This window comes from Streptopelia decaocto (genome assembly GCF_964273445.1).
Source record: "Streptopelia decaocto genome assembly, chromosome: Z".
Taxonomy (NCBI): Eukaryota; Metazoa; Chordata; class Aves; order Columbiformes; family Columbidae; genus Streptopelia; species Streptopelia decaocto.
The window spans coordinates 18,805,753-18,822,830 of NC_138657.1; the positions used below are offsets into that span (position 1 = coordinate 18,805,753).

Consider the following 17,078-nt stretch of genomic DNA (forward strand, 5'->3'; position numbering starts at 1 on the left):
CACAAAACTGCCAGATCTACAGCAGGTAGTGTATTTTAATTTGCAGTTGAACCTTGCTTCTAACTGCAAACTGTGCTGCCAGTTACCCTGTTCTTCAGAGTACAGTTCAGCGCAGACAGGTGCTAAAGGAGCCTTCAGGCAGCAGTCGCAGGCAGGGTTAAAGGAAGAAGGAGACTTTTCTCAGCTGATTCATACCCCTTCCTGCTTTCTGAAAGCAGCTGTCCCCTTAACGGACTGAAATTGTAGATGGCAGCAAAGAAAGTACAACAGGGCCTGAGGGGGACAGTGCAGTTGTTGCCAGCAATGAGAGCATCGCAGTGTGACTCAGGTAGGAATTCCAACTCAATCCAACCTCCCATCCAAAGCGGTGAAGTGTGGGAACCTACTTCAGTGCAGAGGATTCATGTCAGGAATTCACACTGTGTTTCATTTCCACCTATGGCACGGTAATCAAGAAGATTTACCTTCCTTTTATTTCAACAAGATACCAGTAGAAATAAGCCAAACATGCATTTTAAAAATCAGTTTTCAGGCTGCAGCCTATAAAATGCACATTTATAATTTTTTTTTTCCCAGGAAATCTGAGCTACATTAATTATAATTCTCATTATAATTACTTTAAGATTTTGAGGAGTAATGGAAAAATATTTTTAACTGTTACATATTTCTTATTAGGACTGTGACTGAGTCAGACAGCAGTGGCTGTACAACAATACATTGCTGGCCTACTTTTTCTTTATTTACAGATGTTCCCCAAACCAGTTTTCTAGTCCGGATATTTTTTAATATTCACAGAACACAGTCAGAAGGGAACTTACAAAATGCAGGATAGTAGAGGACTATACCCAGAATCTCTACAGAAATTATATACAGACACTTCGATAAAAGTATATAAACAAGGGAATGGTGTGGAGGAAATAAATTTGTGTTTTCCCATTATGAAACTGAAAACAATGGTGGAAAATTAAAAAGTTTAAAATTGGAAAATTCAGAATAGATTTTTATTTATATGATAAATAACTAGAGTGTGGGACTCATTGCCACCCAGAGCTGGTAAAATTAAGAACTTGGATAAGACTTTAAAGGGCCTGGTGATTTATAGAAATAAAGACAATGCAGAGGTCATCATAGGTAAAGTTGACCCAAAAAAATAACTGACTAGAACACCCTTTTTCTTCATAGCCTTTACCAATTAAAGAAAATACTCTTTGCCACTCTCTGTAAGACCAGAGCTGGATAAACCACATTGGATCAGCTCCAGCATGACAATTCTAATTTTATGTTTGTCTTTACAAAAAATTTAATAACTGTCTTGAAATTAGTAACTGCAAAATTATATCAAATGAAAGAGGGAAATACCAGTTCATGTAGCATGATAATGATAAAATTCACTGTTAGACAAGGTCATAGAGCCAAATGCTGTGGCTGAGCTTTATTAAAATCTAGCTAAATATATGACCAATAAAAACTTTTACAGTATTGCCTTCTTACCTTGGGGCAATCAAATTTTATGTGAATTGACTAGTTGCCTTCAAAGTTCTGTATTTCACAAGTGAATTGGAGTTGTGGACTATCAGCTGTTTTGTGTATGAATGGGCTTTGTTCCGTGTTTCTGCAGCTCAGCACTACCTGCTGTTAGAGATGATAGGATACAGAACCCAAGGAACCAACCAGCTGCTGCCAGATATTGTATCTTGTATTCTTATAAACTGGAGGGCTCCAAGAAAGGAGAATATTAGAAGCCACAGCCCAGTCAAATTAACCTAAGGTACTGTCCCTTTCAAGCGGAGGAAATTACACTTTTGTCTCAAATTGCATGCATTTCTGATGTTTACTATGAAAAGGAATGCATTTCATTGGATAAAATAATCTTATTTTCCTACTGTTGTCTCCTTCCACTAAAAAAAGAAAAAATCCTCCTGATTTTGACCATCATTGAAATCCAGATATACCAGAGTGGAATTCTTGCACTGTTTAAGGAGAAGACAGTATTTTAGTTACTAGATGAAGTGAATGATCACTTAAATTTCCAAAAGGGAATATACGTGCAATGTGTGAGAATAGACTGGAGTGGTCCGACCACCAGACTAGGTGAGCGTTGTAGGTCCCTTCCAACTGGAACTATTGTATTGTATTGTATTGTATTGTATTGTATGCTATGCTATGCTATGCTATGCTATGCTATGCTATGCTATGCTATGCTATGCTATGCTATGCTATGCTATGCTATGCTATCCTATTCCCCCACAGCTCTGTGAGTTTATTATGCTTTGCAGTAAAAACAATAATTTAAGAAAATTGTTCTTTTATATTCTAACAAGTGTACAGTCCAGGTAAAGGACATCACCGAAGCCAAGTTCTGGTTAGATGACACCTATCATTGCATCATGATCACATTCCATGCTGAGCACAGCTTGATAATGGAAGTGGAAGGTAAAAAATAACCTGGGATGAGTAGCTGAAAATGTGGGATGACTGAAGATTACATAAATTCATCAGAATGTCCTATGATATGGCAATTAAAAGGAATTTAGTTTCTCAGACTATCCAAGAAAAAGCTGATGATTATTTTACAGTATTAATGGAAATATACTGCTAGAATCAGCATTTTCCATTGAAAGTATTTTTTTCTTTTGCATGAAGATCTATTAATGAATTTTCTGAATTATTTCACGAACTATTATTTTCCTTGCAGAAATACTCAGCATGGACATCTGTAAACTGAGAAGAAGGAAAAATGACGTATGCCAAAAATCTTTTAAAAATGTGAGCTGTAAACACTGTACTATGTTTGCATGGATGTTTAAGTGAAAACAGATCTGTCAAATAGTAACTAAGAGCAACACTTGCAGCTGCTAGAGGTAGCAGGAGTAGAGGAGATTTGAATAATAATTCTCAACTTTAACTATGTACAAAAGATAATACAATCTATATCAAGGAAATCTTGGAGTTTTCTTATTTAACCATGAATGACGGTGTACAGTTTCACATTTTCACTGTTTTCTCTCTCAGTTCAAAATATTACAGAGCTTGAGATTATTGTACAGAATTTGTTTCCTCCATCACATTTTCACCATGAAATGATAAAAATGCAGTATATTTAAGTAATGACACCTGTCATGAGCACCATATTTTAATAGTAAGAAATTGTTGATGTTTTAAACGTATCGTCATGGAAGTAAATTAACTCTACTGAAGGCAAAGATAACATCCCAAGGGAATCTGTGCATATAGATCAGTTTTACATCCAATATTATTTCTCTTGGCATGTAATTGGCATACAGCTTGTTTCTTCCACATTGTTTTGAATGTATTGTATATTTGTCCTTTACTGTAACAAGTGAGTCAGATATTTTCATGTCTCACCACAGATACAGTAAATGAACAGATGTAATTGTATTCCATCAGTTAAAAATCCAATTCTGATCTTTGTAAACAGTACTTGAGGCATAGGCATGTATCTAAGGTCATTACATTTACTGCACAGGCCCCCAGCACATGGTGATAGATAGAAGTTCCTTGTTTCTTATTCTTCTGTGCTTCTTATTCTGTGCCCTAATTCAGCAAAGCACTTAACTCGAGTGCTTGCTCTTAAAAAAATACTTCTTAAGTACTTAAGTCTTTTCCTGTCAGAGATTTATTTTTTTTTTTCAAATTAGTGTCCCATTTCATTAAATAATGATATTCTCTAAACCCTCAAAATAAGCTAGAAGTCTGGATTTTCTGCTGGAACTCAACACATGACTTTGTATATAGCATGTATCTCTTCTGGGAAGGTTTAGGAAAACAGTGCAAAGCAGCTGCCATATCAGTTATCCTTTGCAACTAAGCACCTGAAGAAAAACAATTACCTGCCTCAGTTTGAAATGAAAGACAGTGCGGCCCAAATAATGAAAGAAGTAAATGTCTCATTTTGCCAGACAAGACTAAAATAATCTAGGACTAATCTAAAGCTGCCCAGGGCATAACTTTCTCTGTTTTGGAAACTACTTTCTTAATTGAGAAGATCTACTATTGTCATAAAAATTTTCTCTTATATGCAACAAACAGAACCTGTTTCATTATGACAAACAGAGGAGAAATTCTGTCTCAGAGCTTATCAGGACAGAATTTTCTCTTATTGTAGATATGTTTGTTTGCCATGCTAATAATCACCAAGCACAGCTGTCGTTTGTTATGTAATTACACCCAGTATGAAACAGAATGTCTTGGTTTTGTATGGTTTGGTGGCGGTCACTTGAAGGGCAGCTACAAAGGCGATAGAGGCTCTCTTCTCACAAGGACCTACACAGACAAGACAAGACGCAGCAGATACAAGTTGCACTGAGAGACGTTTCATCTTAACATAAGAAATTTTTTTTTGCAGTGAGAACAATCATTCACTAGAACAATCTCCTCAGAGATGTGGTGGAGTCCCCATTGTTGGAGGTTTTCAAGATGCGACAGGACAGGGTGCTCGATAATCTCCTCCAGGGTCCCTTTCCCATGAAGGTCTGGACCTGATGATCTTTCGAGGTTACTTCCAGCCTGGGCTGTTCTGTGATTCTGTGATTAGAAGAGATTAACACAAATGTTTAAATTGCTAGAAAGTGGGTATCTCTTTCTTTGTATAATGACTAAGGATTTATAAATTTAGAACTTGCACATGCTCTTATTTCAGTGCTCTCTTGTAAAGAATACCATAGACCAGAGGTGTCTAGGCATCATTGTATAATTTGATGCATGTCTGCCACTTGCACAGAAATCTTCCACAACCACAGTATACCATTGACTCTGAACTGTGACCCACAATGCAGAAAGACTAATCTATAATTACAAAACTTGGTACATAATTAGATTTGACACAATGCTTATGGTATTATTGTTTGTTCTCTTCATACATGGACATATCTATGCAGTCCTAGTTTAAGGTCAAAATTACTCTCTAAAAGAGTAAAATAATTACCTAAATACTGATTCTGCCTGAGCTTTTGAAATCCACCTGATACCCTATTTAGTTTTATTGCTAAAATTCAGTTGTTACAAGACAGGGAGTTGAAAAAATTGACTCATTTGGATTTTTTTCCCCTTCCTCAAATATTTTCTGTATGTTTCTTTTTATTTAAAATGCAAATTTAAAAATACTGCCATATATTCCATCAGGGCCCCAATGGCCCTAACAGGGCTCACAGACCCTGCCCAGCCTCCCCCAGGGCTGCCCCTACCCTGCCATATCAGCCCAAGGGCCGCTCCAGCCCACCCAGCGATGCTGCAGCAGGGCCAGGCTCCAGCTGCCCTCAGCCCTGCCCGGTGGGACCCCGGCGTGATGTCCCCGCCTGGACCTGCCCGTCCTGGTCCCCACCAGGTGCCTGATGGCTGGGAATGGGGTTGACCCTGCCTGCTCCCACCCTGGCAGTCCTGCCCTGGCCTGCTGCCCCAAGTGCCTGGGCAGCACCTGACCCTCCCCGCGCCCTCATACACTCTCCATGTTTCTTTAAAGTATGCTTTGTAGCTTGTCCCTGTTAAATAAATACAAAATGTCTACCATCATTTATGGACTTGATGATCTCAAAGGTCTTTCCCAACCTAAAGATAGTGACTCAACACTTCCCTGGGCAGCATGTTCCAATGCTTGATAACCCTTTCGGTGAAGACATTTTTCCTGATATCAAATTTGAAGCTCTTCTGGCACAACTTGAGGCCATTTCCTCTTCTCCTATTGCATGTTACTTGGGAGAAGAGAATGACACCCATCTCTCTACAGTCTCCCTTTCAGGAAGGTTTTCCAAAGAAGAGAAATTGCAAGTCAGAGTGATTTCAGTGCTGTAGAGGGATGCTTAGAAAGCAAATCCATGGCAGTTTGTTGGGTCTGTGATGGAAATAAATTGCTGGTCTCTGTTAATAACTTTTCTGTATTGCTTATCTATCTACTTCCAGCTCCTCATCCTGTCTTCCAGTGCCATGAGGGCTTTGTACTTCCAAAAGGACCACACAGGGCTGCTCCGACACCAGCCAGCACACACTGCCCACGGGTGCTCTGTGGTTAGAGCTGACTGCAGCCACCACCATTAAGCTGTTCGGGTTCTTTTTCCTTTAATAGTGCATGGCCTGTCATCACAAATAATATGACACTACATGCAAACCTCAAGAAGACAAAGTTCAGTCACAAACGTGAGAATGTAGCAGTTCTCAGAACATTTTTTTTCAAGAGTAGAAGTGTATTTGTTTGCACAATAAGCTAAAGGAAAGGGAAACACATGCTCCAGACCACACTGCAAACAAAGGCAAAAGTTCATTATTAGGCCACAAACACACATGTGCACATACTATAACCTTCGTTTTTTGAAAGGTTTTTAGGAAACCAAAAAACAAATTATTCAGAAAAAAAAAATACATTATTTATTCCTGAGTTTAAATACTGTTTTATCCTGTACATAAATTTGCCCTATAATCCCTGCTACAAGACTTCTATAATTACTTAAACCATTAAAGATTACATTCACTATCAGATTTATTTTTTGGGAAGACCCAATTTCTGAGAAAAATAATAGAAAGTACTGTCAGTCTGCCCAGACCCTCACCCCCCTAAAGTGTAGAAACTGTCTGCTGAGGAGCTCTAGCCAAGGAGGGTTTAGAGAAGGAACCAATCAATTATTGCAAGCGGTAGCAATGTGTAAGCTTTCAGAAGCAGCCCCAATCAGCAAATGTTCAGTGGAGACTTCTTAAAGAAGATTGAAGTTAGACCTGTCTAACTAACTAGCTCACTTTTAAGACCTGATGAATATCTCAATAAAGAGTATATTCAAGTCTTCAGCTAAGCAAGACTTCTCCTTGAACGCTGGATGTCTGTCCCATGCAGTCAGATGCTTCTGCTTGCGTAAGCCAGACAAAGAGAAGTGGTAAAATGGAACCCACTATGAGAAAAATGAAAAGAAAACACTACAGGAGCCAGACAGAAAACAAGCTGAAGAGGGCTGGATAGGGATATGCAGACTTTGGAAGCAGACATCAGTCAGAGATGGAAAGGAGTTGCTTTCTGAGTTCACGAAGTAGGTAGGCAGCAGCAGGAAAAGTGGATGTCTACAAATGAAGAGACAGACAGCTATTTAGAGGCATGAAAAAAAGGAGAATGAGTAAAACTCAGAGCCAGAATGAGTAGGATTAGATGTAAGCAAAAGCAAGGGGGATGTACTAGACGGTAGAGCAGAAGGGTCTCTGCAATAATGGAACTTTATATTTCTGTGCCCTTTGTCTTTGCATTTTTCCATCCTCTGTAAATAACATGAAACCTGTTAGCAAAAAAAATATATTGCAGCCCTTTAAAATGTTGTTCCTTGTGCAGAATAACACACTAATCCTGGGACAATTTTACCTGTTAATTGTAGTGTTAGGTTTGTGGTGTGAGCCTAATGGCCCAAAGATTGCTGATGGAACAACTCATGTTCCATGTGACGTATTTTTATTTTGACAGGTGTAGGTTTTCAAAACTGCTGCAGGAAAATAGCTCAAGATAACCCTCATTACAATAGCATTGTCTGCAAATTTAAGTACTTACAAATTATGAACAAAGGAGAACTTTCCATCTGCAGTCTGAAGTCAGTATCCATGTCACAATGCGAACTACATTCCAGGCTAATGGGTTATTTTTTCTCCAAAACCTTGATTTGTTCAGTGAACAGGACTGTCAATAATCAGGGTGTTAAACAGAGTTCTGGTCTTAAGCAGGCTATTGCTGAGGCAATCTCTCAGATAACACAGAATTGGGAACAGGATGAAGAAGCAGTACGGAGGACTCCTCCTCCAGTCTTGGCCTCATCCCTTTCTATTTCCAGTTACCTCAGTCACTATTCCGACCTGTCTCTTCTTTCCTCTTTCCAGTTCTGTTCTTTGTCAACCCCCAATTCCTTCCTCAGGAATTCCATTAGGGCATGACAGAGCCCCTCAGAGCCAGTTGAGGGTGAGATGCCATTTAGATGGTAAAGGCATGGCTCCAAAACAAAGGCCAGTTTCCTGTTAAATACTAAGTCACCAATTCATGGCATTGCTGACAAAAAGAATTATCAGAATTTTTTTTAGTGTCTGGTGTGATTTTTCTTGGTAAAGAATTTAATGCTATTACAACAAAATTAAGTCTCACATTTTCCATTCTACAGAATGAATCAGTTCATGTACCCTGAAATCACAGAAAAAATATTATATTGAGACTAAAAATATTATGGCAGACATGGAAGCATGGCCTGATAATCTAAGTCTCTGACTTAAGCATAAACCTTAATTTCTATGTCTTACTACTTTTAATGCTGGAATAACACTATGCTGCAAAGTATGATCAAAACTGATAGTCTCCTTTTTCCCAGCTTTTAATTAATTTATTTTACAAATATGCATTGCTTACTGCTGAGTTTGGTGAGAATCATTCTAGCAGAAACAAGAAAAAAGGTACATTAGATCACTAGTCTTTGTGATATTTACTTTGTGTACAATATAAACTTCCCCACTCAGAAACTGTGTCACCTGTGATGCAGGGCCAACAGGAAACTCTCCTCTCCTACAGCAGTCCCATATATATTTAAGGTACCAGTGCTGCTTTCTCATAAGAAAGCAAGTAACACTTAGATATTCTTCATGATAGAATAATATGGCTCCGTGGCTGGCATCACCACCACAGTTTTGTTTTTTTTGATACTGGGGGATCTGCATGGCATCAGGCCTGTTGGCATTTAATGGGACTCACCTTTCTCAAAGTGGAAAGGGGATCTTTCTTCGTGAACCAGAGAGTCTCCTTGACAGAGCTTTAAACTAAACTTGAAGGGGGGGAGGAATACTATCAGTCTTGCCTGTGGCAAGCTGTGGGAGGTTAGAGGGACGATGTGCTAACGCGTGCCCTCAGCCTCCTGTTCTGAGACATGCTGGGTATGCTGCAGAACACCTGAAATCTTGGAGAGATGGGCCAGGGGATCCTGAGGTAGTAGGAGACAACAGGGGAACACCAGGAAATACCTCAAAGGAGTTAAGGGGTGTTCTCTAGGAAGACAACACAGCTGACAGCCCGGCTGAAGTGCTTCTGCACCAATGCACGCAGCATGGGCAACAAACAGAAGGAGCTGGAAGCCACCGTGCTGCTAGAAGGCATGCTAGAAGGCATGCTAGAGCTAGTTGCCATTGCTGACACTGGGTGGGACAAATCCTGTGACTGGAGTGTGGCTACTGATGGGTACAGGCTGTTCAGAATGGACAGGTGAGGAGGGAAGGGTGGAGGGGTTGCCCTCTCCACTGAGAAATGGGTAGAGTGTGAAGACCTGTCTCTGAAGAATAGCCACAAGCAGGCTGGAAGCTTCTGTATAAAAATTAGTGACTGGGGCAACAAAGGGAACCTTGTGGTTCGTGTCTACTACAGGCTGCTCAATCTGGAGCCTTGTTACTTCAGCTACAGATGACATCATGCTTGCAGGCTCCTGTCCTGCTGGGGACTTCAACCACCTCCATATCCACAGGGAAAGTAGCACAGCAAGCTGTAGGCAATCCAGGAGAGTCCTGGAGTGCATTGAGGATAATTTCTTAAGCCAGGTAATAGATTGCCCTACCAGGGCAGATGCGATACTGGATGTGAGAGTCACCAGCACAAGTGAGGTAATTGGTGATGTCAAGGTTGGAGGCAGCTTGGGCTGCAATGATCATGCACTGGTGGAGTTTGCAGTGTTGAGGGATGTGGGACAGGTGAAGAGTAAAGGTCAGGACTCTGAATTTTAGGAAAGCAAAATTCCAGCTGTTCAAAGAATTAGTGCCAGGAAAGCTGCCCTCAGGAACAAGGGAGCAGAACAGAACTGGCAGATCTTTAAGGATGTTTTCCACAAAGCATAAGAGCTCTCGATGCCCAGGTGTAAGAATCAGGAAAGGAAGGCAAGAAAATGTCATGGATGAGTCAAGACCTGCTGGTCAAAGTAAAGGCAAGAAGGAAGCACACAGGCAGTGGAAGCAGGGACAGATATCCTGGGAAGAGCACGCTGGACACTGCCCAGTTGTGCAGAGCTGAGGTCAGGAAGGCCAAGGCGCAGCTGAAACTGAACTAAGCAAGGGACACAAAGAATAATAATAAGAGCTTCTACAGGTATGTTAGCTGAAAAGGGAAAATCAAAGAAAGCATAACCCGCCCTGGTCAACAAAACTGGCAAACTGGTAACAACCAGAAGAAGGCTTAGGTACTAAACAACTTTTTTCCCTGTCTTCACTGCCAATCTCTCTTCCCACACCTCTCCTGTGGAGGGACCTCAAAGCAGGGACTGCAGAAACAATGTCCCTCGCACTGTAGGAAATGATCAAGTTCCTGACCACCTGAGGAACCTGATTATATGTAAGTCTATCCGACCTGATGAGCTGCACCCCCGAGTCCTGAGGGAATTGGCTGATGTAGTTACCAAGCCACTTTCCATGATATTTGACGTCATGGCAGTCAGGTGAAGTCCTTGGTGACTGGAAAAAGGGAAACATGGCACTAAATTTTAAAAGCGGTAGAAAGGAGGACCCATCAGCTTCACCTCTGTGCCTGGGAAGATCATGGAACAGATCCTCCTAGAAGCTGTGCTAAGGCACATGGAGGACAAGGAGGTGATTCAAGACAGCCAGCATGGCTTCACCAAGGGCAAATCCTGCCTGACCAAGCCCGTGGCTGTCTATGATGGAGTAACTATATCAGTGGACTAAGGGCTACAGATGTCGTCTATCTGGTCTTCTGTAAGGCCTTTGACATGGTTCCTCACAACATCCTTCTTTCTAAATTGGAGAGATATGGATTTGATGGGTGGACTGTTCAATGGATGCGGAATTAGTTGGATGGTTGCATCCAAAGAGTGGTCAGTGGCTCAATGTCCAGATGGAGATCATTGACATGTGGTGTCCCCCAGGGGTCTGTATAGGGACCAGTACTATTTAATACCCTCATCAATGACACAGGCAGTGTCAGCAAGTTTGCAGATGACACCAAGCTGAGTGGTGCAGCTGACACACCTGAGGGACAGTGTGCCATCCAGAGAGATCTGGACAAGCTTGAGAAGTTGGCCCATGTGAACCTCATGAGGTCCTGTAGCACAGCCAGGGCAACCCCTGGTATCAGTACAGGCTGGGGGATAAAGGGATTGAAAGCAGGTCTGCAGAGAAAGACTTGGGGGTATTGGTGGATGAAGGATTGGACATGAACTGGCAATGTGCGCTTGCAGCCCAGAAGGCCAATCGTATCCTGAGCTGCATGGAAAGCAGTGTGGTGAGCAGGTCAAGGGAGGTGATTCTGCTCCTCTGCTCTGGTGAAACCTCACCTGGAGTCCTGTGTCCAGCTCTGGAGTCTTCAGTACAGGGAAGACATGGACCTGCTGGAGAGGGGCCAGAGAAGGGCCACAAATATTATTTTATCTGTTACGCTCTTTCAATATGCTTGTATACTAGCACTGATTTTTTTTTTTTTTCTTAGTTAAATAAGAAGACTAAATGAAGGACAAAAAATTAACACCACCAGAACATTTAGGTCTCAAGTGTGCTTTTGTTGATCTTATCCATGTAATCAGTGTCTGCTGAGATGGAGTTTTCAGCTGTAATAGGTAACTTTGCCTTCTCTTAATAGCAATTGCTTCTCTAGGAACCTAAAGCATGATCAGTAGATACTGATTTTTAAAGTATCAGCCCTCAGAGATGATGAACCTTCCCTAAAGGGTGTTACATGGATTAGAACGGCTTCGTCTAGTGACAACATGTAGAGGGTTTATATGTAGCCTCAATTCAAAACATGTTTTAGTCTGTCAGCCTGTCAAATATGAGGTATGTGTGAAGATTTGCTTTCATTCAAGTAAGCTTTTGATATTTGTATTTACTAGTATATTTTTTGTTTATTAAAATATTTTGACAGTTAATTTAATAATAAGTAATAGTAGCACAGAGATTAAAAAACTAAACTATTTTATACAGTTTAACACTAAGTTCTGTGTAATGTCAAGTGGCTATAGCAATGTAGTGTTTACTTCTCTAGGTACTGGTAGGAACCCTTCTCAATGTCATTGTTTTACAGATAGGGTTAATTCTGTTAAATCTGCTTACAAAACCAAGAAGAAATCTGGGGAGGAAAGGAAGAAAGGGCCATTTTCATAGAGAGCCCCTTTAAAGTTGAAGAAATAATTCCTCCCTGGTTCTTACTATACACTTTATATACAGTTAAAACTCCTTCTACACCACAAATCCCATGAAATGCTAACTTCTCATTTGAGGCTACTATCTATGATAACTTCTCTTCTGCATTTATGCACAACATAATCAAAACACAATCACTACATTACTTGCTATTCAGAAATTTACATGTGAAATTCTTTAAAATCTTCAGAAATTATTATAACCACTACAGTTTGCACCAAAAGTCTCTTTGTTAGGCATAAGAGCTAAGACTCACAGAATCACAGAATGGCTGAGGTTGGCAGGGACTTCTGGAGATCATCTGGTCTGCATGGTCACCTACAGCCAGTTGCCCAGGACCTTGCTTTTGAATATCTCTAAGCACAGACAATCTACAACCTCTCTGGGTAAACAATGCTAGTGCTTGGTCATCCTCACAGTGGAAAAGTGTTTGCTGTTCTAGAGAGGGAACCTCCTGTGTTTCAGTTTGTGTCCATTGCCTCTGGTCCTGTCACTGAGCACCACTGGAAGAGCCTGATTCCATCCTCCTTGCACCCTCCCTTCAGGTATCTATATATATTGATGAGATTTCCCTGAGCATTTCTTCTCCTGGCTGAAGAGTCTAATCTCTCTCAGCCTTTCCTTATAGGAGAGATGCTCCAGCATCTAAATAATCTTCACGGCCCTTTGTTGGACGCTCTCCCATACCTGCATATCTGTCTTTTACTGTGGAGCCCAGAACTGGACAGGGGACTCCAGGTGTGACCTCGCCAGTGCTGGTCAGAGGGGAAGGATCTCCTCCCCCAAGCTGCTGGCAACACTCCTAATGCAGTCAAATGCATTTGCCTCCTTTGCTGCAAGGGCCATTTGTGTGAACAGCTGTCAATTCGCTCTCTTGAATAAAACCATTCTTGAGTCTTCAAAGTCCTGAAGAAGCTGATTTTAATGATTTTTAGAGAACCTCAGTCTGTTTTAATTTCTGATAATCCTCTTTTTAGTAAAACTGAGCATCATACGGTCTAATGTCTATGTTAATATTGTAAGATACTAGTACATAGGTAACATAGAGTCTCCTGACACACCTGTCAGGGCAGGCAGTTTACAGATTGTAAGCTAAAGCCAGCACACAGTAAGGACAATTTCTTTAAGTGATTTGATGCTGGACTACCATTGGAATCCTTGGAAAATACAATCAAAAAATCTTTAAAAACTTCTCTGTAAGTTAGCCACTTTAAAGTCACTTAAAGTCACCAGTAAAATGGAATATAGATTCCAAATCTTTTAAAATTCTGGTTAGCAGCACAGCAACAAGCTTAGCCTCACTACCATAGGAGATAAAAGCCCTCTTCTCTCCCTCTGTAACCCACCTGCTGACAATTGCTCACAAAAAGCTTCCAGCGTGACATTTCATTGAGAAACGGAGAACTGACCTAGCATTAGATAAGCAAGTAGAAAGTCATTATGTACATTCATAATAGCTTTAAAAAGGTTTGAGAAACAGTAAATGAGATATTGCAGCTAGAAATACAATGTGTTCTTCATATAAACATTCAAGATGAAGATGCATAAACTATAGATACACTAAATTACTAATCTGATATTCTCTAACAATTAACCAGTTTTAAGATTTTTGCTGATCAAGGTTCTTTTCTCCCAGTTACAGTTTTATAATAGAATCGTAATTAATGCAATGTTATAAATTTTCTTAGACTCCACACTGTATGTCTGTCCTTCAGGGACTTCCCCAGGGCAAAGATTCTTCTTAACTAAAGCATACTTTGAAATAACTAGAAATACATAGCTGATTTCTTTCCCAGCTTACTGTTCTACCCAAGGAAACCTTCTGCCTCCTCCCGCCACCATAACTGTGACCTCCTTGATTTTACTGTAGTTCGACAGCAACTGCTAAACATTCCTTACTAAAGGCTTCAGAGATTGGTTATTCTCAAGGTTTGATCTAATCTTTCTGGGTGGTTCATAAGCAGAGTTTATTTGGGACATAGTGGATAAATTCAGTAAAGGTCTCCAAATGCAAAAGTATTCAGAAGAAAATGAAGGTGTCTTCTTACCCATTAGTATACCAGCTCCAGAGCAAATTCCTGTTATGTAGTAGTTGTTGAAAAGTGCTCCAACTATAAAACAAATTTAAAAAGCAAAATTATACTGCACAACCTGAGCAAGTCATGAGGTAAGTCTACGGAAATGTCACAAAGATGATGTTTATGATATTTTTCCATGCTTTATTCAGATTTCACACAGAAAAAGTTAAACAAAGATTAGTTAATATTTGGACATGAATAATAGAAACAAAAATAGTAAGAACATTGAGAACAGAAAAAAGAAAACTTGTCATTTCATTTTACTTTGATTTGACATAGTAACCTGGAATTAAAAAATACAAAATGTATTAAAATGATCTGCAATATTTTTGAGATACAGGAGATAAATACTGAAAACTAAAAGCTTTTCTATTCTTTCTAAGATAAACTGGTATTCCAGTTCAGTATCTATCATAATGGCTGCAATTCTATTTCCAGCACTTAACAGAGTAGGATGCATGAATTTATACCTTATCTGTGTGTTGGAAAGAGATAAATTATTTTGTATATTACTGCATAGAAATGAGACAACTATACAATGTTGGTCTTCAAAACTCCTCCCATTTTGCGGGGAATATTCTACCTTTCAGATGAATTACACTAAACAGCATTACATTTCTCTTCATCTATGACTTCAATTTTTAAAACCAAAGCAAAACAGCTGCTCCTTCGGCAAGACAGCAGGAATGTGAATGTCTCTTACTGCTTTATTTTTTTCTTAACCATTAGGGTGTAGGGAAAGCTAGTCTATCTTGCATTTACAAGGACTGAAATATATGATCTAATAAGGAAGAATTCCATCCACCTACCATTAAGTCATGAACTGTAAAGGCTGGTAAAAACAAAAAGTAATGCAAAATTTAAAAACAAACAAAAGGAAGCATTATAAATGCCTCTTCTTTATTTCTGGCAGCAAAAGAGATAATGATAAATACACACATGGTTTTCTGTTTTGAGGTCTGATTGGGACAGAATTCTCACTGCCATATTTATCATAGAGAAAACCTTGCATTTACAGGAACAATTGAAATGCTGGATATGGAAGAATTTCTGAACATCTTTAGCAACAGTCTTTTCTCATAAGGTGGAATTGCTGGTCACTTTCAGGGAAGAGTGCAGCAAATAATAGTGCCTGAACAAAGAGAATTTGTCTGTCAAAAGGCTTTTCCTTTTACAGTCATCAAGACTGAAGGGCATATTTTTAATATCGGTGCTCAGTCCACTCTGTGCTTGGAGTAGGGAGTTCTTCATACGTTTTGTCCTGAACCAGAAAACAACTATGCAAAAAGAATCTGACCGTGACACACTGTGTGTTCAATCTCTGTCAAAGAAGCTAGAGCACTCTTACTACAAGTTCAGAGCACTGGTGTGAAGGACTAAGTTTTGTGCGTAAGTGTGGGGTGAGGAAACTTCGGAACACAAGATGGTGTAAGAAATATTTGTTACACAGATATTAATCCTAGGTGTATTCCTATTTGCGATCAAAACACAGTTTTGAGCATATTTTATCAAGTCTTCTGCTGAGAGCTACTCCAGCTCATGCCAGAAGAGGGGGGTCTTCTCTTTCACGGCAACTACATGGGCATAATAACTGTTTGTCTTGGGTTGGACAACCCTTGTTTTCACAGTTTGTTCAGACTGAATCTCTTTTTTTTTTTTTTAAAAAAAAAGGACTTAGCATTCCAGATGCAACTTATAAATAAAAGCACCTTCACTAAGTCTGTATGCTTGTTTATGTGTACAGTATGCTTTTTCATAACAACCTTGAAAAGCCCGTACCAGCCTCAAATTCTTTAAAAACTACCCTAATGTTCTGAGTACGAGAGAAGAGCAAGAAGAAGAAATTACGGACATGTCGCGATAGTGAGATAATAGGGTTACTCATAGGCTCTTAAGGCCTATATTATTAGATTCTATATTTAATTTTGACTTTTTTAAATGTTGCACAATTAACACCACCTTTGCTATAATCCTCTTACAAATATACTGTGTGGCAGTGCTGAGGAATGTTTGACTCTTTTTCTGTCTGGACTTCTGGGGGAAATAATAGGCTTTTGGGAAGCATTTTTGAATTAAAAGGAAGATACATCACTTGTATTTTATTTTGACAGTAGCATGGAAAGACATCTAGAGATGCAATGAAAAAGAGTGATAGAATGCAATGAAAGCAGGAAGATATAATGTAGTGTTATTATAATAATCCTAAAGAGAAGGAAAAGAGATATCTAAAATGTCGGATTTTAAAAGCTATTCAAGGACTATTGCAGAGGTTCCAAGAAACAGAGGGAGGTGATCAGATCACTTCAGGAGGACAATGCCATTAGCAGTTTTGTTGTGAAATAACTGGTCTGAATTTCCATGTTCAGCTCTGATCCATGACCAGAATAGACCATGCTAACACCACAAACGGTGTGGCAGTTTCTTCTGCAGCCAGATACAACAATGGTTTGGCCATTTCAGCTATTTCATTATTTAAATAAACTCACAAACTCTATTGGAGTTTAAAAATGTACAACAATCATCTTTGTAAAACTTGCCTTGCTACAGCCTGGGAGTAACTAGCTTGGTTGGCTCTCAGAATGGTAAACTGCCACCACCATTGCTAATACAGGAGGTCCTTGGAGACATAATTAAAAGTCTAAAGAGGAAACTGTCACACTGTTGGTAAGAAAGAAAAAAAGAAAGCCCACCAGGGGATGGAGATCAAATAAAACAGAACAGCATTTTACTCTGATCCATCAAAAATAACAATTAAAAAACAATACTTTTGTCACAGCAGAAAAAATAACTCTGATACAGTTAACTTGTACATACAATACACATTGTACTTAAATAACACCTTTCCGATGG

General features: G+C 39.6%; 1 long non-coding RNA gene across 2 annotated transcripts in view; it reads right to left on the reverse strand.

Annotated features, from left to right (window-relative positions):
- Positions 1–461: 461 nt before the first annotated feature.
- The window catches only part of LOC309451197, a 36,576-nt gene continuing 19,959 nt past the window's right edge, over positions 462–17,078 (reverse strand). For both annotated transcript variants that reach the window (XR_014186201.1, XR_014186202.1), the window contains exons 3-4: positions 14,199–14,261; positions 462–4,545 (exon numbers count right to left, since the gene is read on the reverse strand). This is a non-coding gene — a long non-coding RNA (uncharacterized lncRNA). The remainder of the gene's footprint in view (positions 4,546–14,198; positions 14,262–17,078) is intronic.